Source organism: Nycticebus coucang, chromosome Y (assembly GCF_027406575.1).
Source record: "Nycticebus coucang isolate mNycCou1 chromosome Y, mNycCou1.pri, whole genome shotgun sequence".
Classification (NCBI taxonomy): Eukaryota; Metazoa; Chordata; class Mammalia; order Primates; family Lorisidae; genus Nycticebus; species Nycticebus coucang.
Genome location: NC_069805.1, coordinates 31,590,577 through 31,616,672, shown reverse-complemented (window position 1 = coordinate 31,616,672; position 26,096 = coordinate 31,590,577). Strand labels below are relative to the sequence as shown.

Here is a 26,096-nt window from a genome sequence, read left to right as displayed (position 1 = left end):
ATGAGGAAAGTTGAGAGTACTGACCAAGATGGATTTAGGAAACTGGCACTCACACAAGATAGATTGTTGCTGCCCCAGAGATCACTAGAAGCAGGAGAGTGCTGGAATTGGGGTAAAGCAGAGAGATGCATGTCTCCTCTCCACAAATGCCAGGCATCAGAGATGCATGTTGCCTTGATATTACATTATCAAATAAGACTAATTTGCATACAAGCAGTGGCTGCTTTTTTAAGACAGATTTTTTTTCCTATAAAATGGCTATTTTCCAAAGATCTTAAAAGATTAATAGGATATACCAAAGGAAACTAATTTTATAAAAATGTAATTATCTTCCATGACTTGGTAATTATGAATTGAGCTGCAGTGAAGAATCTGGTGCAAATATCTTTATTGCCAAATGACTTTTGGTCATTTGGATATACACCTAGAAGAGGAATTGCAGGATCAAAAGTCAGGTGTACATTTAGATCTCTAAGGGTTCTCCAAACTTCCTTCCAAAAGGAACGTACTAGGTTGCATTGCCACCAGCAGTGCAAAAGTGTTCCCTTTTCTCCACAACCACACCAACATCTAGAGTTTGGGAATTTAGTGATGTGGGATACTCTTACTGGAGTTAGGTGGTATCTCAGAGTAGTTTTTGTTTGCATTTCTCAGATGATTAAAGATGGTGAGCATTTTTTTCATGTGTCTGTAGACCATGCGCCTGTATTCTTCAGAGAAGTTTCTGTTCACGTCTCTTGCCCACAATTAAATGAAATCACTTTTTTTTTTCTTAGTCATAATTTTGAGTTCTCTGTGGATTCAGGTTATTAGACCTTTGTCAGAAATATAACTAGAAAAAATCCTCTCCAATTTTGACGCTATTTGCTTTATTTACTGTTTTCTTGGCAGTGCAGAAACTTTTTAATTTGATCAGATCTCAGTAATGTATTTTTGATATTGCTTCAATTGTCCGGGGTGTCCTCCTCATCAATTTTTTCAAGCATTTCCCTGCACTCTCTCTACGAATTTTTTATAGTTTCATGTCTTAAGTTTAAGTCCTTTAACCAGTGAGAGTCAATTTTTGTTAGAGGAGAAAGGTGTTGGTCCAGTTTGAGTCTTTTACAGTTTGCCAGCCAGTATACCATTGAACACTATGCAGCATTAAAAAAAAAAAAAAAAAGAAATGGAGACTTTACCTCTATTATGTTTACATGGATGGAGCTGGAAAATAATCTTCTTAGTAAAGTATCTCAGGAATGGAAAATAAAATCTAATGTACTCAGTGCTACTGTGAAACTAATCTATAATCACTAACACTTGCATATGAAAAATGAAACATGGGGCGGTGCCTGTGGCTCAAGGAGTAAGGCACCGGCCCCATATGCCAGAGGTGGTGGGTTCAAACCCAGCCATGGCCAAAAACTGCAAAAAAAAAAAAAAAAGAAAGAGAGAAGAATGAAACGCAACTTTAGCCTGGGAAGGGGAGGGAGAAGGGAAAGGAGGGAGATGGGTTGATAGAGGGAGGGTTAGTAGGGGGATCACACCTATGGAGCATATTGCAAGTACAAGTTGGATCTATCAGGTGTAGAACACAAATGTCTTAATGCTGCAATTGGGGAAATGAGGTGAAAGCTATGTTGATTAGTAGGGTGTAAGCACTCCAAATTGTACAAATAATCAACACATCGAATCCCATAATGGCATAAATGTACTTATGATCTATGTACAAATGACTTAATTAAATATATATGTGTGTATATATGTATGTATTCATGTTTTTTCCAAAACTTTTTCTTATTTTTAGCAAATATTGCTTTTATTTTTGAAATGTAAAAGTTTATTAATTTCATATAATTCTGTGACATTTCAATTTTTTTCTTTTTGGATAAATGTTTTGATATTTGAAATTTATTGTTCATAATTTCTTTGGTGTATTTTATATGTCCTTAGGTGAGTGGGTAATGAAACTCTTAGATGGCAAAAGTAGATGGTAGAAGAAATGTAGGTATATCTGCAGCTTACATGGATATGGAACAAAGGGAATGTTTATATTAACTATTAATTATTCTACAAGTGTACATCCATGCTGCTCTATTAAAAATACTTTCTCTAAGAGAAATATAGATTAAACTGTACTGTCATTAGAAGTGTGTCCTTTATTAATAACAAAACAAAGATCAGATGAATACTTATATGTATAAAGGATGCTTTTGTGTCTCGTTAAAGCTATGCTGTAGGCTTCTGCCATCAGCTTTGTCATTTATCCTCTCAATGGTGTGATTTGCTCCTCTGATTAAAGACACCATTCACATTGCCATATGTGCACTACTGTATTTGAATGGTTTTCCTCTGAAATACTTCAGAAATCTTAAGTTGACGGTGTATTAAATGTATGTTCCCTTTCTTTTCTTTGTTTATTTCTGTCATATTGCTGTCCACAATAAAAAAAGAAAAAGGAAAACAACTTCAGAGCTAAAATAATCATGTACAAAGTCAAACTTGAGGATTAAGCTCAATATTAACTCTCCATAACTGCACGTTTGGCTTTATCGTATTTACATTTATATTGTCATTTACATTGATTGTCTGTGTTTTTTGTTTTTTTAGGGTTTTCCGAGAAACATTGCCAGTTGAAGGTAACCACATTTATTTTTTTATCTGGAATTATTCACTGTGTGTCATACGAAATATACATTACTTATGAAACCCTTTATTTTAAAGTCCACTCAGCATGCCATTAAGATGGAAGTTTCCCATGGCAAGAACGCAGTAAAACAGAAGAATGTGCAACTATCCAGATCAGGTAATTTTTTGGGGGGAAAGTGGATACATGTTCTTGCTATGTGTAGTGACTATAGTTCACTGTAACTTCAAAATCCTGGGGTGAAGGGATCTTTCTTCCTTCTTTAATTTTCAACTTAAAATTCCTGTTTTTGTTAGGGAGTGGACAGAGATGAACTATGAAACTACACAATTTTCTAGTAATTCAAAGAATTTATGAAATTCTGACTTTACATAGTGGAATGCATTATACTAACAAGTTCTTTTAACTTTAGTTATTTTATCCAGTTTTTAGACTGATGATATTAAGGCAATAAATGTCTGACTAGCAGAACCTATGTGCATGTGTGTCATCATTAATTATTAAAAACAAGGAAAATAATAAATTATCCTTCCATGGCTATTTGAAAGACATAGTCTTTTAAAATGGCAGTACTAAATGTTTTGGCTTTAGGGTCCTCTCAAACTATTACAAATAATTGAGTGGAAGTATCCAACACCTAGAATTAGCTGTATGTTATTATATGAACTCATACTCTGAAAATGTTTTACTTCATAGGTGACGTAGGTGTACAATCATAATTTGTTTCCATGTCCTAAAATTTCATATAACTGATATATACACTTTGTACAAAATAAGATGATGAAGTTTGTGAACTCATCCTAGAAAAAGCACTGCATACCTCATTGCTGAATATCACCATAGTCACCTTTGAAGTACTTCCCTTGGAAAGTTGTGCAGCAATACTAGTGCCTCATCCAGGTCCAAAGCAATTTTGGAACTTTTTTTCTGGAATAGCCATCAGCACTGACATTGTATTATATTTGATGTCCTAAATGTTATCAAAATATCATCCTTTAAAATGTTCCTTCATCTTTGGGTAAAGAAAAAGGTCATTGGGAGCCAGATTATATGAGTAGGGAGGATGTTCTAATACAGTTATTAGTTTACTGAGTAAAAACTCCGCACAGACGGTACTGTGTGACTTGGTGCATTGTCACACAGCAAGAACCATTGCCCCCCTGATGCAAGAGCCATGATTTGGCAAAAAGTTCAGGTCATTTTCATCTAACTTTTCCATGTAGCCTTTTCAGCACTTTCAAATAGTAAACTTTGTTAACTGTGCAGTTGTCGAAAATTCCTAATGAACAATCCCTCTGATATCAAGAAGGTTAGCAATATCATTTTCACATTTTGTTAGAACTAAAGGAATGTTTTGATTGTGGAGAAGACTGACTTTCATTGTGCACTTTGATGCTTTTCTTCAGTTCACGTTGGTATGCCCATGTTTCATCACCAGTGATAACATGGCTCAAAACTTCATCTTGCTTCTCTGTGAGGTCTTGTCAAAATTTGACTCTCCTTTCCATTTTTTTCCACTGGTGATCTACTTTGGGAATCATTTTGTCCAAGTTTTTTCTTGTCAAGATTTTCCATTATGATTTTCCTGATATTTTTATTAGATCATAACTGTGTACATTACTGCATTTGTGTGGTACAGTGTGCTGATTTTATATATAATTTGGAATATTTACATCAAACTGGTTAACATAGCATTCACCTCCCCTCCTTCCCTCCCCTGTTTGACTTGGGTATTTAAAAAAAAAATTTCCCAAGGGCGGCACCTGTCGCTCAGTGAGTAGGGCGCCAGCCCCATATGCCGAGGGTGGCGGGTTCGGACCCAGCCCCGGCCGAACTGCAACAGAAAAATAGCTGGGCGTTGTGGCGCGGGCCTGTAGTCCCAGCTCCTCGGGAGATTGAGGCAAGAGAATCGCGTAAGCCCAAGAGTTAGAGGTTGCTGTGAACTGTGTGACACCACGGCACTCTACCCGAGGGTGGTACAGTGAGACTCCGTCTCTACAAAAAAAAAAAAAAAAAAAAAATTTCCCGGTTGATTCCATTAATCCATATAACCCAACTATTGATATGACAGACGTATGTGTGTATATTGACCTTTCAAACACACTTTATATTACATTTATCTAATGCTACACTCTTCTTATGTAAATAAATGTTTGCTAACTAAAAGAAAGAAAAAAAAACATAGCATTCACCTCACTTATTTATTTTCTTTTTCTTTCAGTTTTTTACTGGGACCTGGTTTGAATCCACCCCCTCTGGTCTATAGGGCTGGCTCCCTAATTCTTTGAGCCATAGGCACCACCCACTTATTTAATTGTTGTGTTTAGACATTTATACTCTACTATTAATAAAATATTAAATTTAATATTAATAGCGGAATATACATGTCTACAAATTTTAATACCAGTATTTAATATTTAATAGTATTGATATTTAATTCTTAATATTTAATAGTATTAATGCTTAACTAATAGTAAATTATAAATGTCTCTACAATACTTAAGAGTAGTGTTAATATTTAATAGTAGAGTATAAATGTCTAAACACAACAAGTAAGTAAGTGAAGTGAATTCTGTGTTAACAAGTTTGATTTAAACATTCCAAATTGTATATAAAATCAGCACATTATACCCCATAAATGGAGTAATGTATGCAGTTATGATCTAATAAAATAAATTAAAAAAAGACTTTCCTACTTATTTCTCTATTGATGTTTACTTGATATGCTATGCTTCTCACAGTCAGCTAATAGTTTTGATGCAAAATTCAATGAATTTTTGTAAGGTTTTCATGACTTTCATTCTTATCACTGGGCACCCTTACCTCTCTTCTTCAATGCTGCTTTTTATCCCTTCAGAAAACTATTTAATCTATTTGCAAACTGCTGATTTTTTTGTGGCATTATCTGCAAACTAACATGTCCCTGACTTCCCTTTCATGCTTGCTAAGTTTAACAAGATTAACATTTATTCATCGCTCTAATTCAGGTTCTGAAATTCTCATAACAGCACACAATCATGCAGCAATGATAATGAACTCCATTCTGAAAGACAGTCAACATAAACACAACTATGAGACACTGATACACCAAAGTTATGAAACTTTAATGAGGGGCTTGTACAGTACTAACAACATAAGCACACGGTTGTGAGCTTGTGAACTTAATTGTCAAGGCTTCATATGTCATTCTGTGACTTTCTCTTATTTGCTCAGTATTGTATTTGTGAGATCAATCCATATTGACACATGTATATTTGGCTTAATTTATTTTGATTTTTATAACATACCATCACATAAATGCTGCAACATCAAACTCTTCGAAAGCTGATATATATATATATATATATGTGTGTGTGTCATATATCCATATATATATATATATATATATATATGAATGATAGTCATAATGGCTTTTGTATTATATAGGTGTATCTACAGATATTTATTGTATTGTTTATTAATACTGAAAAAAATCAAAATACAAAACCAAGTTTTATATGTTTATTTATTTTATAAAAACATCCATCCTATATGGGACACTGATATTTGATATCCAAAATATTTCCATAAACATTCACTTATCTCAGGCCCACATTGCCTTTATTTTCCAATATTTCCTTGTAATGCATCTTCTGCCATTCACTTGTGTTTTTCTGAAATTCGTGTTTCATATAGAATTTACAGTGATTTACTTCAGTGAAAATGGGATAATTAATATCTCTTTGAAATATTAATATTCAACCACCATGAAATTTCATAGAAGGATTTCTGCTATCCCTTCTTGTCTGCATTTTTTTCTGGCATTCCTGAGATTCTAGAATGCCTGGCTCATCAATCCCTCCACTGTAGACAAATACATATACATATGTTTCTTCAGGAATTTTTCTCTCTCTCTTTCTGCTTTCTGTCTTGCCCTCATCCTTTCCTGTCCCCTATGCCCTTTAATTTGGCTCATCTAACATTATAAGTATCAGCTCAGACATGATCCCTGAAAAACTCATTTTTGACAGTTTTATTTATATTCCTTCCAGCCACAGTCTCAATCATTATTGAGTAAAACAGATAAAGACTGTTCCAGAAGTTTTGAAATATTGTGCTTACAGTCCAGGGGCAAAGGGTAGAGACATGGCAAGAAATGATTTACAGTTTTGGTAGGAAAATTGCAGTAGAGATGACACTAGAGTACTAAGGCACCCCTGAGGGAGGAGATACCTATTTATCTGGGGAAACAGCAGGAATCAATGAAAGCTTCATGTAGCAGGCTAAGGCCTTAAAAGATGAAAATAAAATTGTTGGAATAGAAGAGGAAATCTTTTCACATGTAACAAACAGGATGTACACTGATGAAAATAGAAAAAGTAACAGAAATTTGTGAATTATTGATAAAACAACATGCACAGCATGCTGTTAAAAGGTACTATTATGAAGTAGAGAATAATCCACAATGTTATTTCATATGTGTGTATTGTATATTTAAATTCTGTTTTTCTTCTAACATTATATGTATATACATTAGGTGGAAAAATCTGTGAGTAAATCTGTGATATGTCTGTATTTGTTGAACCTAGTGACATCTAGTGCCCTCTGGGTTGTTTTGCAAAGTTTTGGATAATTAGAAGTTTTTTTTTTTTTTTTACAGAAGTAAATATTTGGCTAAAGATTAAGCTTAACTTAAACTCTCAATTTACACAGAAATTACCTTTTTACCCTTTTGTATCAAACAATGTCAATTTTGTTGAACTGTGGTCCACTTAACTAAATGTATGGTCTATCAGCAGAACAAGCCTTGCAGATGTCATCAGATGAAGAGAAAGAAAGTCACGAAGGAAATAAAAATAAACTGTCAAAGGTATGAAAATATTTAATTTTAGATTTCTGATTTAATGTTGATTTCTTTTGCAATGGTATTTTGAATGGCATTTGCAATGTAGAATAGTCCAAAATAAAATTATATTTTGGACTAACATCTTAGACTCAATAGGTCACAATTTAATATTTTCTTTAAAATATTTCTCAAATACTTAAAATAATTAAAAATCCTGAAATCTCAGATAGCCTTTGTCTTTGGAATAGAGATAAAGAATTTCTGGGTGGAGCAAATTTGGGAATCAGAAAGATCATTCAGCTGAGTTCTCCTAGAAGGACTGGGGAAAAAGAGAGAACCCAGCTATACCTGGCATGAAGACCTTACCCAGAGTCATAGCTAAGGGAGCACAGTGATGAGGTGGTGAGATGGATTTAGTTTATGATCTGGAGGGGTGGAAATCTGATGAATTAGGTAGGTGATTGAGACTGGCTGGGATCAGCTGGCCACCCACAGAGGCTTGGGACAGGAAGAAGCCTTTCTTGAATTTTCAGTTTTTGGGGCAAGCTGTGTGTTGAGTGAAAAGCTTGGAAGAGAAGGCAAGCTCAAACAGCATACAGCAACCAGATTCAAATGCTGGTTTGAGTGGATGTGCCATAGGTTTGTGGCTGGTGAGGCAACTATAATGAGAAGGTCTCAGTGGCCAGGAGGCTGCCATTGTGGGAAGTCCTGACAAGGTCTTAGCAGGAGCCTAAAGCACGGCTGCCTTAATTCCTTCCGCCAGGATCAGAACACATCTATTGGGGCAGGCTGAGGGACTCCTGCAACCTACAGGAACAAGAGTCAGGGGAAACTGTGAAACCTACCCCTGAAGGATTTTAGTGAGCTTTAAGATCCCAACCCAGCAGGATCCGAATGCTGAGAAAACAATCAGGCGATTGCCCAAGGCAATAATTTTGGAATTAGGACAATAGAGGTTGCTGGCTGTGCTCTCGGTCTCCTAAAAAACCCACAGCGCCACCTGGTGCCCCAGAAACGTACTGTCATCATGCAACATACTGTCATCAAGAGCAAGGACTTCTCTTTAAAACAAACGAGGTAGTGAGAAGTAAAAAGGAGCATAAGGAGGTAAACAAGAAGAAAGAACACATGAGGAGGAACCAATAGAAAAATTCAGGCAATCTGAAAAATAAGAACAGAGGATCCCCCACAATGAACCGTGAGGCACCTACTGCAGAAGACGCCATCTATAAAGAATTAGTGGACTTCTACCAGAGCTGGACAGATCCTCTAAACAGAAATTAAACAAAGATATAAGAGATTGAAATGAGACCCTAGCAAAACTGTGCTTGATAGATGTATATAGAACACTCCATCCCCAAAATACGAATATACATTATTGTCATCATCCATGGAACATTCTCAAAAATTATCACATCCTATTACAGAAAACAAAACTCAACAAAATCAAAAGAATTGAAATTTTATCATGCATCTTCTCAGACCACAAGGCACTAAAAGTCGAACTCAACTTCAACAAAAATGTTCAACCTCACAAAAAGGCATAGAAGTTCAACAACCTTGTGCTGAATGACAGTTGGGTGCTGGAAGAAATAAAAAAGGAAATCATTAAATTCCTTCAGTATAACAACAATGAAGATACAAGTTAAAAAAAAACTGTGGATATAGCAAAAGCAGAAAAAAATGATCACTTTAGAAGCCTATATTCAAAAAACAGAAAAAAAGAAAGATGGAGACTTTACCTTTTTTATGTTTACATGGATGGAGCTGGAACATATTTTTCTTAGCAAAGTATCTCAAGAATGGAAGAAAAATATCCAATGTACTCAGCCCTACTATGAAGCTAATGTATAGCTTTCAAATGAAAGCTATAACTCAGTTATAAATTAAGAATATGGGGACCAGGGAGAGGGAGGGTAGAGAGGGGGTAGGATGGGCGGAGGGAGGGTGATTGGTGGGATTACACCTGTGGTGCATCTTACAAGGATACGTGTGAAACTAAGTAAATGTAGACTATAAATGCCTTAACACAATAACTAAGAAAATACCAGGAAGGCTATGTTAACCAGTGTGATGAAAGTGTGTTAAACGGCCTATAAAAGCAGAATACGGTGCCCAGTGATTGCATTAATGTACACTGTTATGATTTAATAAAAAAAGTTAATGTTCACATAATGTACCTTGGTCAAAATTAAATCCAATTTATGTAATAATTGGTCACTAAATTGCCCTCTAAAGAGACACAGGTTGGTTGACTAAATAGAAAAACTCAGGCCAGACATCTGCTGCATTCAAGAGTCTCATCTTTCCTTAAAAGACAAACATAGACTCAAGGTGAAGGAATGGTCACCTTTAATTCAGGCAAATGGAAATCAGAAAAAAGTAGGTGTGGCAATTATATTCTCAGATACAATAGGCTTTAAACCAATCAAAGTAAGAAAAGATAATGATGGTCACTTCTTATTCTTAAGGGCTACACTCAACATGATGAGATTTCAATTATCAACATTTATGCACCCAACCAGAATGCACCTCAATTTATAAGAGAAATTTTAGCTGACATGAGCAACTTGATTTCCCCCACACCATAATTGTTGGAGACTTTAACACTCCTCTGGCAGTGTTGGATAGATCCTCACACAAAAAAGAAGCTAAGCAAAGAAATTTTAGAACTAAACTTAACCATTCAACATTTACATATAATAGACATCTACAGAACATTTCATCCTAATTAAACTGAATACACATTCTTCTCATCAGCCGAGGGATCACCCTCCAAAATTGATCACATCTTGGGTCACAAGTTTAACATCAGCAAATTTTAAAAAATATAATTCATTCCTTGTATTTTCTCAGACCATCATGGAATAAAAGTTGAACTCAGTAAAAACAAGAATCTCCACATGCATACAAAAACATTGAAACTAAATAACTTCATGTTGAATGATAGCTGGGTCATAGATGAGATTAAGAAGGAAATTACCAAATTTTTGGAACAAAACAATAATGAAGTCGCAAACTATCAGAACCTCTGGGATACCACAAAGGCAGTCCTAAGAGGAAAATGTATAGCATTGCAAGCCTTCCTCAAGAGAACGGAAAAAGAGGAAGTCAATAACTTAATGGGACATCTCAAGCAATGGAAAATGAAGAACTTTACAACCCTAAACCCAGCAGAAGAAAATAATTAAAATTAGAGCACAAGTAAATGAAATTGAAGACCAAAGAATCATACAACAGATCAACCAATCAAAGAGTTGGTTTTTTGAAAAGCTCAAGAAAATAGATAAAACTTAGGCTAACCTAACCAGAAGTAGAAGAGTAGAATCCCCTATTCATCAATTAGAAAAGATAAAGGCCAAATAACAACAGACTCCATAGAAATCCAACAAGTCCTTAATGAATACTATATAATACATATATATATTATATAATATTCATACTATATAATAAAACTCTACTCTCAGAAGTATGAAAATCTGAAGGAAAGAGATCAATACTTGGAAACACGCCACCCTCCTAGACTTAGCCAGAAAGAAGTTCAAATGTTGAACAAGCCTATAACAAGCTCTGAAATAGCATCAAGTATAAGAAATCTCCCCCAAAAGAACAGCCCAGGACCAGATGGCTTCACATCAGAATTCTACCAAACCTTTAAGGAGGAACTAGTACCTATATTACTTAATCTTTTCCAAAACATACTAAAAGAAGGAATACTTCTCAATATATTCTATGAAGTGAATATCATGCTTATATCTAAACCAGAAAAAGACCCAACAAGAAAAGAAAATTAGAGACCAATATCTCTAATGAATATTGATGCAAAACTATTCAATAGGATCCTAGGAAACAATCCAATAACACATCAAACACATTATATACCACAACCAGGTGTGTTTTATCCCAGGGTCCCAAGGATGGTCCAGTATACATAAATTCATAAATACAATACATCACATAGACAAATTAAAAATCAAAGACCATATGATTCAATTGATGCAGAAAAAGCTTTAGACAATACCCAGCATCCTCTCTTGATCAGAACGCTTTAGAAAATAGGTATAGAATTTATTGAATTCTTGAGACATCTTTTGGGTTACTGCTTGGAATTCTAATTCGATCAATTGGCACTTGCTACTGGCTGCTTGAAGAATTTTTTTCTTCTTGACTTCAGACAGGTTCATTGCAATGTGTCTTGGAGAGGCTCTGTTAGCATTGAAATTACCCAGGGTTTGATATGCATCTGAAAGGGGTGTATTGGGGTCTTTAGTGAAACTTGGGAAGTTTTCCTTTATGATAGATAGTCTCCTGAATGGCTTCCAGGCTTCCATTCCTTTGGGGCAATCTTCTTCCCCTTTAGGAATCCCTATTCATATATTTGAATACTTCATGGAGTATTGTAGTTCTCTAAGGACATGTTATGCTTTCTCTCTCTTCTTTTCTGCTCATCAACTCTCTGGGTTAAGTGAAAATTTTGTCCTGTAGCTCTGAGCTTCTTTTTTCTCCATAGTCTACCCTATTTTTGATACGTTTTACTGCAGCTTTACATTCCCTGATTGTTTCCTTCATTTCCTTAAGCTCCACCATATCCTTTCTGTATTGTACATATCTCTTGTCTCATTTTTGGTTCTTTCTTTCCATGTTCTTGCCCATTCCTTTTAATGTCTTTATCATCCATATTTTAAATTCCCTTTCTATCAACTCTATTAATTATTTTTGTTTATTTTCTCCATACATATACATGTGTTTATTTGGTTTCCACTTTTTGCCTGCACAAAATTAAAAAGACTTAAAATTTAAAAACAATGGCATTGATTACAATAAGCACTAGAAACAAAAATCTTATCAAGAACGAGCAAAGATAAAAACATTCATAAAAGAAATCATATAATTGCTGCCAGAAAATATTGAGCAATAATAATAAGAATGCAAAAAAAAAGTAACATTCATATGGTTAGATAAGAGTATGTCTATCATAGAATGCTTTGACTTTGAGGTTCAGTATGGGGTCATCAGTTAACTTCTTTTTCTTTTTTATTTTCCCAAAGTCTCAAAAAATAGACAACTATTCTTGCTAATATGTTTGAGTTCTCTGTGGATTCTGGTTACTAAACCTTGTTCGGAGGTTTCACCTGCAAATATTTTCTCCTATTTTGAGGGCTGTCTGCTTGCTATACTTACTATGTTCTTGGCTGTGCAGAAGATTTTCAGTTTGATCAGGTCCCAGTAGTGAATTTTTGATACTGCTTCAATTGCCTGGGGAGTCCTCCTCATTAAATATTCACTGAGGCCGATTCCTTCAAGAGTTTTCCCTGCTTTTTCTTCTAGTATTTTTATAGTTTCATGTCTTAAGTTTAAAGATTTTACCCAGTGAGAGTCTATCTTAGTTAATGGTGAAAGGTGTTGGTTCAATTTCAATCTTCTACAGGTTGCCAGCCTGTTTCTTAGGGTAGGCAAAGGAATGGAAGAGAAACTTCTCTAAAGAAGACAGATGCACGGACTACAGACACATGAAAAAATGCTCATCATCCTTAATCATCAGAGAAATGCAACTCAAAACTACTTTGAGATATCACCTAACTCCAGTAAGAGTAGCCCACATAACAAAATCCCCAAACCAGAGATGTTGGCGTGGATGTGGAGAAAGGGCACACTTCTACACTGCTGGTGTGAATGCCCACTAATACGTTCCTTTTGGAAGGATGTTTGGAAAATACTTAGAGACCTAAAAATAGAGATGCCATTCGATTTTATAATTCCTTTACTAGGTAAATGCCTAGAAGACCAAAAATCACAATATAACAAAGACATCTGTACCAGAATATTTATTGCAGCTCAATTCATAATTGCTAAGCCATGGAAGAAGCCCAAGTGCCCGTCAACCCACGAATGGACTAGCTAATTGTGGCACATGTATACCATGGAATGTTATGCAACCTTAAAGAAAGATGGAAAGAGCTGGAACATATTCTTCTTAGCAAAGTATCTGAAGAATGGAAGAAAAAGTACCCAATGTACTCAGCCCTACTGTGAAGGTAATTTATAGCTTTCATATGAAGGCTATAACCCACCTATAGCACAAGAATATGGGGAATGGGCCATGAGAGGGTCAGGGAGGAGAGAAGTCAGGGTGGAGGGAGGGTAATGGGTGGGGCCACACCTACGTTGCTTATTAAAATGGGTACAGGCAAAACCTACTAAATGCAGAATACAAATTTCTACGTACAATAACTAAGAAAATGCCATGAAGTCTACTTTGAACAGTTTGATGAGAATATTTTTGATTGTATATGAAACCAGCACATTGTACCCCTTGGTTGCACAAATGCACACAGCTATGATTTAACAATAAAAAAAAAGAAGGAAAATAAGTATAGAAGTAACATTTCTTAAACTGATAGAGGCCAACTGCTGCAAACCCACAGCCAATATCATAGTGAATGGAGTAAAATTGAAATCATTTCCACTCAGATCAGGAACCAGACAAGGATGCCTACTGTCTCCACTACTTTTTAACATTGTAATGGAAGTTTTAGCCACCACAATCAGGCAAGAGAAGACAGTCAAGGGGATCCAAATAGGACCAGAAGAGATCAAATTGTCACTCTTCACAGGCGATATGGTTATATATCCAGAAAAACCAAGGGAATCAACTACAAAACTCCTAGAAGTGATCAAGGCATATAGTAATGTTTCAGGATACAAAATTAACACTCATAAATCTGTAGCCTTTATATATACCAACAATAGTCAAGGGGAAAAAATAGTCAAGGACTTCATTCCCTTTACAATTGTCCCAAAGAAGATGAATTATCTGGGAGTGTATCCAACTAAGGACATGAAATATCTCTATAAAGAAAACTATGAAACTCTGAGAAAAGAAATAGCTGAAGATGTTAACAAATTGAAACATGTATCATGCTCGTGGTTGAGAAGAATCGACGTTGTTAAAATGTCTGTACTACCTAAAGCAATCTACAGATTTAACGCAATCTCTATTAAAGCACCTCTGTCATATTTTAAAGACCTGGAAAAATTAGTACTTTGTTTTATATGGAAACAGAAAAAAACTCAAATAGCCAAGACATAACTCAGAAATAAAAACAAATTTGGAGGTACCACGCTTCCAGACTTCAAACTATACTATAAATCGATAGTGATCAAAACAGTATGGTACTGGTACAAAAATAGAGAGGTAGATGTGTACTCAGCCCTACTATGAAGCTAAATTATAGCTATCACATGAAGGCTATAACCCAACTAAAGCACAAGACTATGAGGAAAGGGCCAAGGAAGGGGAAGGGAGGGGGCAGATTATGGTGGAGGTAGAGTAATGGGTGGGGCCACACCTACCGTGCATCTTAGAATGAGTACAGGCCAAACTTACTAAAGGTAGAATACAAATGTCTACATACAATAACCATGAAAATGCCATGAAGGCTACGTTGAATAATTAGATTAGAATATTTCAATTGTATATGAAACTAGCACATTGTACCCCTTGATTGCACTAATGTACACAGCTATGATTTAACAATAAAAAAATAAAAAATAAATAAATAAAAGGCAAAAAAAAGAGGTAAACCCAGACACTTATTGTCATTTGATTTTCGATAAGCCTATTAAAAATATAAATTTTGGGAAAGATTCCTTATTCAATAAATGGTGCTGAATGAATTGGCTGGAAACTTGTAGAGGACTGAAACTGGACCCACATCTTTCTCCTCTAATAAAAATTGACTATTACTGGTTAAAAGACTCATACTTAAGACATGAAACTATTAATATTCTTAGAGAAAGAGGGTGTCTTCCTCATGAAGTATTCTCCCAGGCCAAGTTTTTCAAGCATTTCCCTTGCACTTTCTCTAAAAATATTAATAGTTTCATGTCTTAAGTATGAGTCTTTTAACCAGTAATAGTCAATTTTTATTAGAGGAGAAAGATAAAACTTGGCCTGGGAGAATACTTCATGAGGAAGACACCCCGGGCAATTGAAGCACCATCAAAAATACATTACTGGGATCTGATCAAATTAAAAAGCTTCTGCACTGCCAAGAACACACTAAGTAAAGCCCTCAGATAGACAGCCCTCAGAATGGGAGAGGATTTTTGCAAGTTATACTACCAACAAAGGTCTAAGAACCAAAATCCACAGAGAACTCAAACTTCTTACTAAGCAAAAAACAAGTGATCCCATTTCATTGTGGGCAAGAAACGTGAACAGAAGCTTCTCTGAAGAAGACAGACACATTTCCTACAGACACATGAAAAAATGCTCATCATCTTTAATCATCATAGAAATGCAAACCAAAACTACTCTGAGAAACCATTTAACTCCAGTAGGACTAGCCCACATCACAAAATCCCAAAACAACAGATGTTGGTGTGGATGTGGAGAAAAGGGAAGACTTCTGCACTGCTGGTGGGAATGCAAATTAGTATTTTCGTTTTGGAAGGAAGTTTGGAGAACACTCAGGGATCTAAACGTAGACCTGCCATTTGTCCTACAATTCCTCTTCTAGGTGTATATCCAAAGGACCAAAAATCTTTTGGCAATAAAGATATTTGCACCAGATTGTTCATTGCAGATCAATTCATAATTGCCAACTCATGGAAGAAGCCCAAGTGCCCATGGACCCATGAATGGATTAATAAATTGTGGTATATGTATACCATGGAGTACTAGCTGCAGTAAAAAAAAAAAAAAAAATGGAGACTTTACCTCTTTTATGCTTACATGGTTGGAGCTGGAAAATATTCTTCTTAGTAAAGTATCTCAGGAATGAAAATAAAAGTATCTAATATACTCAGTACTACTGTGAAACCAATTTATAATCACTCACACATGCAAATGAAAAATGAAACACAACTTTAGCCTAGGATGAAGGAGGAAAGGGGAGAGTGAGGGGAGGGAAGGGGGTGGGAGGGATAGTAGGGGGACCACACCTATGGAGCACATTGCAAGTACAAGTTGGATCTATTATGTGTTTACCACAAATGTCCTTATAATATAATAGGGTAAATGAGGTGAAATCTATGTTGATTAATACGATGTAAGCACTGCAATTTGTACAAATAATGAACACATTGAAAATGGCATTAATGTATTTATGATCTATGTACAAAACAATAAAAAAAGAAAGAAAAAAATCATACATTATGATCAAATAAGATTCATCTTACAGTAATTTTTTGAGTGGTGAGAAGTATGGATTCTTTTTTATTCTTCTGCATATGGCTATACAAATACAATTTTACCTGCACCTTTTATTGAAAATGGAGAGATTCCCCCAATGTATGTTGTTGCCTGCTTTGTCAAAGATAAGGTGGCTATATGTGGATGGTTTACTGTATGGGTATTTTGTCTTGTTTCATCAGCCTGTGTCTCCATTTTTGTGTCAATACCATGCTGTCTTGGTTACTATAGCCTTGTAGTGTAGTTTGAAGGTGGTAATGTGATGCCTCCAAATTTGTAAAAGAAGCATTATATCAAAAAATACCTGTATTCAAATGTTCTTTGCAACACAATTCACAATTACAAAGATGGGGAATCAACCAAATGCGCATCAATTCATGAGTAGATTAATAAAACATGGTACACGTATTCCATAGAATACTAAACCACAAACAATGACTTAATGCCTTTTCAACAATCTGTATATAACTAGGGACCATTAGAACTAGGGACGATTATCCTCAGTGAAGTATCTAAAGAATGAAAACACGAATACAACATGTACTTACTACTAAATTGGAATTAAATTGATGGGCACACATGTGAAGTAAACCTCAATAGAAATGAAGCAGGGGGTTACAGGGGGGAGAGGAAGCAGAAACCTATCTAACAGGTAGAGCGAACACTCTCTGGGTGAAAGACATACTTCCAATGATGACTGAAAGATTACAAAAAGAAATCTACATAACCAAAATATTTGTACCCCCATAATACTTTTAGATAAATAAATAAGTATATAAATAAATAAATGAAAGGATAGAAGATGGCATCTTTTGTGTGTCTTTTTATTTCTCAATTTCTGACAGTGAAATGGGGTGAAAATTCATTCAATACCAAGAGGAAAGGGGAATGACAAAGTTAAGAATGGCCCTTTTTGAAATTTTGAAAAATTCTGTTTGACTCACTCAAAGAGAAATAAAGAAGATTCTCCAAACAATTTAAATAACAATTATAATTATATCTCACAATTATGTGATAATACTCAAATGTAATGCTAAAATTAATAACAAAATATTTTTCTGGCTCTAATCATAACAAAGTAAAGTGATAAAATCAATGAAAAGAAAAAATTTCTTTTTGTAGACTAAAGTAGTAGCAATTATCCTTTCTATTAAACTTTTCATCAAGGTTAAAAAACAAAGGAAGAAGTGTGAAGCTAATGAGATAGAAGTATCTAAATACCTCTGTGATTTTGCAACTGATAACAGTGATGATGATGGATTAATTCAAAAAAGAAAGGCTGGAGAAACCTACAATCAGCAGTTTTCCAGGAAGGAGAATGAAAAGTGGGACAGGTGAGCCTGTAGTGGTGTTTCATAGTAGATAATTATTACTGTACAAGAAAACTAATTTTAATTTGGACTAACATTCACAATTAACAAGTTGTATACTTAACCTAAGGATTTTCAGCCTTTGCCTGCTATAAGAACAATGCAAATTTACAAACAATGGGATATCGTTGTTTTCAGTCATGCTGACATTTTTTTTTTAACAAAAACAGTGCTGAGAAATGTGCAGAAAAGTTATTGTCATGCACTATTTGTTGATAAAACCAGTAAATCCTTTTGACAGGTGATTTAGCAATGGGCATCAAATTTCAAATATGTCATTCATTGAATGTAAGAGGTCCAGTTCTGCAGCTAGATCCTACAGGAAAATATGACCCATCTAAACACACAGACGTGTTAAGAACATTTGTTATCTGTGATATATACTTAAAATAAACCAATATTTATGTATCTAATATGTAATATGTGTTAAGATACATAGTATTTATGTATGTTAAGGACATTTATATAACTATGTTATCTATATATGTGTATTACAGAAGTTTATTATAACATTGTCATATCAAAAGTTGGAGATAGTCTAAATATGTGTCAGTAAGGAAATACTTAAAATACCACACCCATAAAGTAATGTTGCATACAACGATTTTCTAAAATGAAGTGAATCTGTAGTATACTAATCATTTCCCAATGAAAGTATGCTTAAAGTATTTAGTTTAGTGATACATACAACCAAATTTTGATAGAATTGCTTAAATATCTGCTGAGTTGCAAAAGGCAGCTACATGTTGTATTGGCATTCTAGCTTATAACCAAGAAGGTTGGAGGTTATTATATTTTTGGTTTTGTTCTCAATACATGAGTACTCAACTATTGGAACATCAAATTAGTCTGAATATCAGCAAATGATTGCACATGGCACTCATTTTCCATATATACATTTCAATAAGGTGTAAAAATGATTACATCAAAGGTTGTTTAATCTAATAAAATTAGCCTTGGCCTAATTTTCCTTTAAAAAGCGAGAGAGTAAATATGAGAGTAAATATGTTTTAGACTTTGTGGGCCATATGGTTTTTGTTATAGTCCAAAATCTGTCATAGAAAGTGAAGGAACCAGCATGCCTGTGATCCAATAAAACTTTGCTGACAAAAGCAGGCAGTGGGCTGAGCTTGGCTCACATGTGCTAATTTACTGACACTTGTGGTAAAACCCAGTACTACTAATGCAGCAAGTCTTCTTTTAAAAGATTATGCATTTCAATATGAACCACATCACATTATTCAACAGATCTCATGTTACATTATTTACACAATAAGATTGTTTTTGCAATTTTTCCCCTTTTATTTCCATTATGGAATTCAAAATTTTAACATAAATATTTACTTTGTATAGTGAATGAGTATAAAATATCCTAAATTTGGATGGTTTTTATCACGCAATACATACTTCCCTTGAAATTTTAGTCATTCTTTGGTCTTTATTTGTATACATGGGCAAAATGATAATCAGGTCTTTTCCAGTTTCTTTTTTTTTCTTTTTAATTTCATGTTAATGTGAGGGTATAAACAACTAGATTACGTTATTTTCATTAGTTAGGTAGAGTCCTTCTTGTAGTTGTGTCTCACACCCAAGAGGTGTTCCATGTAACTTTAAAACCTGCTTATTAGGTGGGAGCACACCAATCTCCCTCTAACCTTCTTTTGCCCATTCCCTTGTTCCCCTTCCTCCTAACTTGAACTGAAATGAGATTTTCTCTTATGTGGACATGTATTAGGTTGTCTATTGGCTTTATATTACCATTGAGTATGATGGATATTTGTGTTTCTATTTTCTGATGCTTTGCTAAAGAATGCATTTCACCTCCATCCAGGTTAATATCAAAGATGTAAACTCTCCGTTTTTAAAATGACTAAGAAGTATGGTGTACACATGGCACAGTTTTTTGATCCATTTTTGAGTTGATGGGCATTCAGGTTGTTTCAAAATCTTGGCAAATGTAAACTGAGCTGCAATAAACAATCTAGTGAAAATGTCTTTATTAAAAAATATTTTTTTCTGAGTAGTTCCATCTCTATTAATGGGATTGCAGGATCAAATAAAAGTTCGATTTGAGTTCTCTGCGGATTCTCCATACTTTTTTCTAAAGTGGCTGCATTAGTTTGTAGTCCCTGCAAGGGTGTAAAAGTGTTCCCCATTACCAACATCAGCAATTTTGGGACTTTGTGATGTGGGCTATTCTCACTGGAGTTGGATGATATCTAGGGTGGTTTTGATTTGCATTTCTCTGTTGATCAGGGAAGATGAGTAATTTTTTATTTGTTTGTTAGCCACTCATCTGCTTCCTCAGAGAAGGTTCTGTTCATATCACTTGACCAGTAGTAGATGGATTTTTTTTTGCTCTATTGATGTTGATTTAATTTGAGTTCTCTGTAGATTCTAATTATAAAAACTTTATCAGATCCATAACATGTAAACCCATTCTGAAGGTTGTCTATTTGTTTTACCTGTTGTGTCCTTAGCTGGACAGAAGTTTTTCAGCTTAATTAAGTCCCATTTGCTCATTTTACTTGTTGTTGTGATTGCTACTGAGGTCTTTGTCATAAAATCTTTCCTGAGTCCAACATCATCAAGAACTTTTCCCACACTTTCTTCTAAGATTCTTATCATTTCATGTCTTAGATTTAAATCTTTTATCCATCTTAAGTCAATTATTTTAAGGGGTGAAAGGTATTGGTTGAGTTTCAGTCTACTACAAGAAATTATGTCTAGAAATTTGGCAAAGTGGAGGAAATGGACCAATAGCTGCAATCATGAGATCTTCCTAGACTTAACCAGAAATAGATCTCCTGAAAAGGCATATATCAAATGTTGAGAGTGCAGAAACAATAAAAAAGGTTATAGCACCAACAGCAGCAACAGAAGCCCAGGACCAGATGGCTTCACAACAGAATTCTATCACACCTTCAAAGATGAACTTCTACCTATACTGCAGAACCTGTTTCAAAATATTGATAAGGCTGGAGCCTTCCCAAACATATTCTATAAACCAAATATCACTTTTGTTTTGATTCCAAAACCAGGAAGGGACTTAACAAACAAGAACTTCAGACCAATTTAACTAATGAGTATAGAGGGAAAAATACTCCACAAAATCTTAGCTAATAGATTACAGTTACTCATTTCAAAAAAATTATGCATTACCATCAAGTATATTTCATCCAAGAGATGTAGGTTGTTTTAACATATGTAAATTCATAAATGTAATACATCCTATCCATAAAAACAAAGTCTATATGATGCTCTCAAAAGAGGCAGAAAAAGCATTTGTTATAATTCAGAATTCTATACTAACAAGAACATTTAAAAAAAATAGGCAAATTTGTATATTTCTTAAGATGATTGAAGTCATCTGTCCACAGTTAACATCATGCAGAATGGTGTAAAATTGAAAGCTTTTCCAAAGAGAACTGGAACCAGACAAGGATGCACACTCTCACCACTATTATTCAACATGGTTCTAGCCAATACAATTAGGCAAGAGAATTATATACAGTGCATCCAAATTGCTTCAGAGGAGATCAAACTCTCCCTCTTTCCTGATGATATAATCTTATACTTAGAAAACCCAAGAGACTCAACCACAAACTCCTGGAAGTTATCAGGAAATACAGTAATGTCTCAGGGTATAAAGTCAATTTCCAAAGATCTTGTATATGCCAGTAACAACTAAGCTGTTCAGCTTCTCTTGATTTGAGAAGCAAATCAAGGACATAATTCCCTTCAGAGTATCTTCAAAGAAAATTAAATACTTAAGAATATACCTAACAAAAGAGCTGAACTATCTTTTCACAAAGAATTATGAAACCCCAGGAAACAAAATTGCAGAAAATACTAACAAATTGCAGAGCATACCATGCTCTTTGCTGGGAAGAATCAACATTGCCAAAATGCCTATTCTACACAAAGTAATCTACAAATTTAAGGCAATGGGGATTAAAATACTGACATCATATTTTGAAGAACTGGAAATAATAGTACTTCATTTTTTATGGAACCAGAAAACAAGCAATATAGGTAAGGCTATTCTTAGTAATAAAAACAAAGTCAGAAGCATCACCCTACCAGACTTTGGGCTGTATTATAAGTCTGCCGTAAACAAAACACCATGGCATTGACACACATAGACATATGGAACCAAATTTAAAACCAAGAGATCAAACCAATCTCCTCTTGCCATCTGATCTTTGATAAACCAAACAAAAATATACAGTGTGGAAAATAATTAATTTTCAAAAAATGGTGCTGGGAAAACTACATAACCACATGAAAAGACTGAAACTTTCCCCACAAATTTAACCCATTATAAAACTTGTCTCAAGATAGATGAGAGACATCAAACTAAGACACAAAACAATAAAAATCTTGGAAGAAAGCATAGGGGGAAACTCTTGATGATGTTGAGCTAGGGAAAAATTTTATGACAAAGACTTCAGACCCATCATAACAGCAACAAAAATTAACAAATGGACTTAATTAAGCTGAAAAGCTTCTGCATCACTAAGGACACAACAAGGAAAGCAAGAAGATAATCTTCAGAATGGTAAAAGATATTTGCCAGGGTATGAATCTGACAAAGGAATGATAACTAGAATCTACAGAGAACTCAAGTTAATCAACAGAACAGAGTAAACAATCCAATCTACCTCGGGGCAAGAGATACAAACAGAACCTTCTCTGACAAAGACAGACAAGTGGCTAAGAAATATCTGAAAAATGCTCATCTTCCCTGATCATCAGAAAAATGTAAATCATAACTACCCTGAGATACCACCTAACCCCAATGAGAATAGCACACATCACAAAGTCTTAAATCTGCAGATGCTGGTGTGGATATGGAGAGAAGGGAACACTTTTACACTGCTGGTGGTACTGAAAACCAATACAACCTTTTTGGAAGGAAGTATGGAGAATCTTCTAAGAACTCAAACTAGCCCTCCCATTTGATCCTGCATTTCCACGGTGAGGCATCTAGCCACATGGAAAAAAATCGTACTAAATATTTGCACTGGACATTTGCAGCTCAATTTACAATTGCCAAACTGTGGAAACCACCTAAATGCCCACCAACCGAGGAATGGATTAATAAGCTGTAGTTTCTGTATACCATGAAATACTATTGTGCCATTAAAAAAGATGGAGATTTTACATCTTTTTAACTAACCTGTATGGAGGTGGAACACATTCCTCTTCATAAAGCATCAGAAGAGTGGAGAAGAAAGAACGCAGTGTACTCAATTCTAATAAGAAGGCTGTAAGTGGTCTAATAGAAGGTGGGGGGTAGGGAAATGAAGGATGGGGAGAGGGGCGGAGGGAGTAGGGTAAGGGGTCACAGTGTATGGCACACCTCTTGGGGGTGGGACACAATTACAAGAGGGAGTTTACCTAACAGCTGCAATCGGTGTAACCTAATTCATTGTACCCTTAATAAATTTCAAACAATAAAAATAAATAAAATAAATACATAAATAAATGAATAATAAAATTGAAGATAGAACAAGGTGCTTTTATAAGATTGCTCAATGCTAATCCCATGAAGCCCAAGGATGGCTCAGAGAAGGTGTCCATAGCTATGGATCATCCCCAGAATCTCTTAATTATGGGTGAAGCTCTTGATCTTGAAACCTATAAATCAAAGAAAAAGAATGGAGAACCTCATGCACAATTGGTTAATTTGTGAAACTCTGAATACTTGAGTGTCACATCCAGGCTCAGTACTGGAAACTCAGTGCACAACAGGCTGACCTGCAGTCCACCTTATCCAGAGGATAAATTCCAAAGAAGTTTGTCTGCAAAGTCACCAGCCTAGAAGAATTTTTATGTCAAGATGGTTTTTACCACTGAGGAGTTTTTCTGCATCCTATGTGGCCTGAGTTGCAGCAGCTGTTGTGCCTAGGAAGATGATTCAAACCACTCTGAGCAATCTGGTTGTCAAAGGTGCAGACTTGATCATTCAGGAAACAAAACAAATACTCAGAATGCCCCAGAAGAGCTTGTCTTGCTCTGAGGAGTTCAAAGAATTGAGGGATCTGCCACTGAGTGGAGCCAGAAGCCTGTAGCATTTAGTCAAGACCATGACTACAGGGATTATGGGAAGCCCCAAACCTGCCATGCAGTCTGTATCAGCATCGGCCCTCTTAAAACAACAGAAGCAGGGCGGCACCTGTGGCTCAGTGAATAAGGCACTGGCCCCATATACTGAGGGTGACTGGTTCAAACCCTGCCCCGGCCAAACTGCAACCAAAAAATAGCCGGGTGTTGTGGCGGGTGCCTGTAGTCCTAGCTACTCGGGAGGCTGAGGCAAGAGAATCGCTTAAGCCCAGGAGTTGGAGGCTGCTGTGAGCTGTGTGAGGCCATGGCACTCTACCGAGGGCCGTAAAGTGAGACTCTGTCTCTACAAAAAAAAAAAAAAAAACAGAAGCAGCAGATGTTGGAGATGAGGGAAAGGAAATCAGAAGCTTTTTGGAGACAATTTCTCCAAGGCTCAATTGAAGTCAAGAGCCTGGCTCTGCCATCCTCATCTTAATAGCCCACTGCCCAATCTGCATAGATGGGGACTGAATTCCCCAGGCTGGAAGGAAGTCTGACCATGTGGATGACCAAGATTGGGTGTGGCAACTCAAAAGGAGATGACGTTCTCTTTTCTGATGAGTCACAACCACCAAAACCAAAACTGAGTGCTTTAGCAGAAACGAAAAACTTGGCTGCTATCACCAAATTAAGAGCAAAGTCCAGGTTCTTACAGAAACACACCAAAACAGCCTCTAAATGATAGAAAAGGATTCCCAGGATACCCTGGAGTGATGAAATTTGTAGAAAAGAACACCATGTTTTCTTCCCAAGCTGAGGATGAATTGGAGCCTGCCATGAAGAAAAGGAGAGAGCAGTTTGCCTGACTGGTATCTGAGTAATTTCAGGAAATTCTAAAAGTAAAGTCAAAGTGCACAGGTGTCCTGAAAGAGGCTGAGGCTGAGCTGCATAAATGCTATTTTGAGGCACTGGTGAAAAAAGAACAAATGGAAGAAAAGATGAGAAACATCAGAGAAGTGAAGTGTCTGGTCGTGACATGCAAGGTGAGTACCTACTCCCATCTCCATGTGCTGGAGACCTGTGTCAATGAGCAGCACGACCTCCACTGGCTCAATGGCATGAAAAAGTTTTTCAAGTGTCCCTGTGGGGACAGACTCCCACACAAGCACTGCATTAATCATGGCCTCTAAAAAAAAGGGAGGGAATGCTAAAAGAAAACTCTGGTCCATAGATCAGAGGAGAAATTTTGTTACCAAGAGGAGAACACACCAAATTTCTAAATAGCCTCAAATAACCCTAAAGTCATTTGCCTCAATCTTTTTTTTCTTCATGTGGCTCTGGAAAGGCCTAGGATGGACTCCGGATGGCCTTTGTTTCTGACTGACACCAGCAAAAACCCATGCTGGTTAAGACCATAAGCCTTGTCTGCTTATTTCTGCAGTTGTGTGGGCTTGACACCAAATTTAACATTGATGTTTAAGTGGAAAACCAGAATATTGTCTTCCCTGTTCTCACTACAGTATTGTGGCAACATTACAGCTTTCACAGAAATTTTTGGCCCCAAACGGGAAGGTAAACCAAGAGGTGTGTTTCTGTACCTCTTGGTTATACACTCCTTTATCTCAGTGAAGTTCTAATGTTACATGGAGATAAAAATTTACATAGTATAATGGCATTAACAATAGCATCATTGTGATTTTATGAGATACTCTAAATTATTAGAGGTATAACCTTTATAGCCTAGACAAGGGAAGATTTTGATTATGTACAATAGAAAAATAAATGATAGACAGTTTATTTCAGATAACACTTTTTTGTATTATAAATTTATAAAGCTTGAAAACCACGTTTCTTTGTACCAATAGTGTCATGGACGTGTATTGTGTGCTCAATAAGTATTTGTTGAGTACATGAATAAACAGTTGAATAGATAAATTAGTGCTGATGATGAATTTTCTTAGAAAAATTTTTCTTAGAAAAGTTTCTTAGAAAAATAAGTTTTGAACTTGTTGAAAGTAGGTTTCTCTAATT

The 26,096-nt window shown here is 35.5% G+C and overlaps 1 pseudogene; it reads left to right on the top strand.

The window, feature by feature from the left end:
- On the top strand, nucleotides 1–25,359 carry LOC128579114 (protein MCM10 homolog; annotated as a pseudogene).
- Nucleotides 25,360–26,096: the final 737 nt, after the last annotated feature.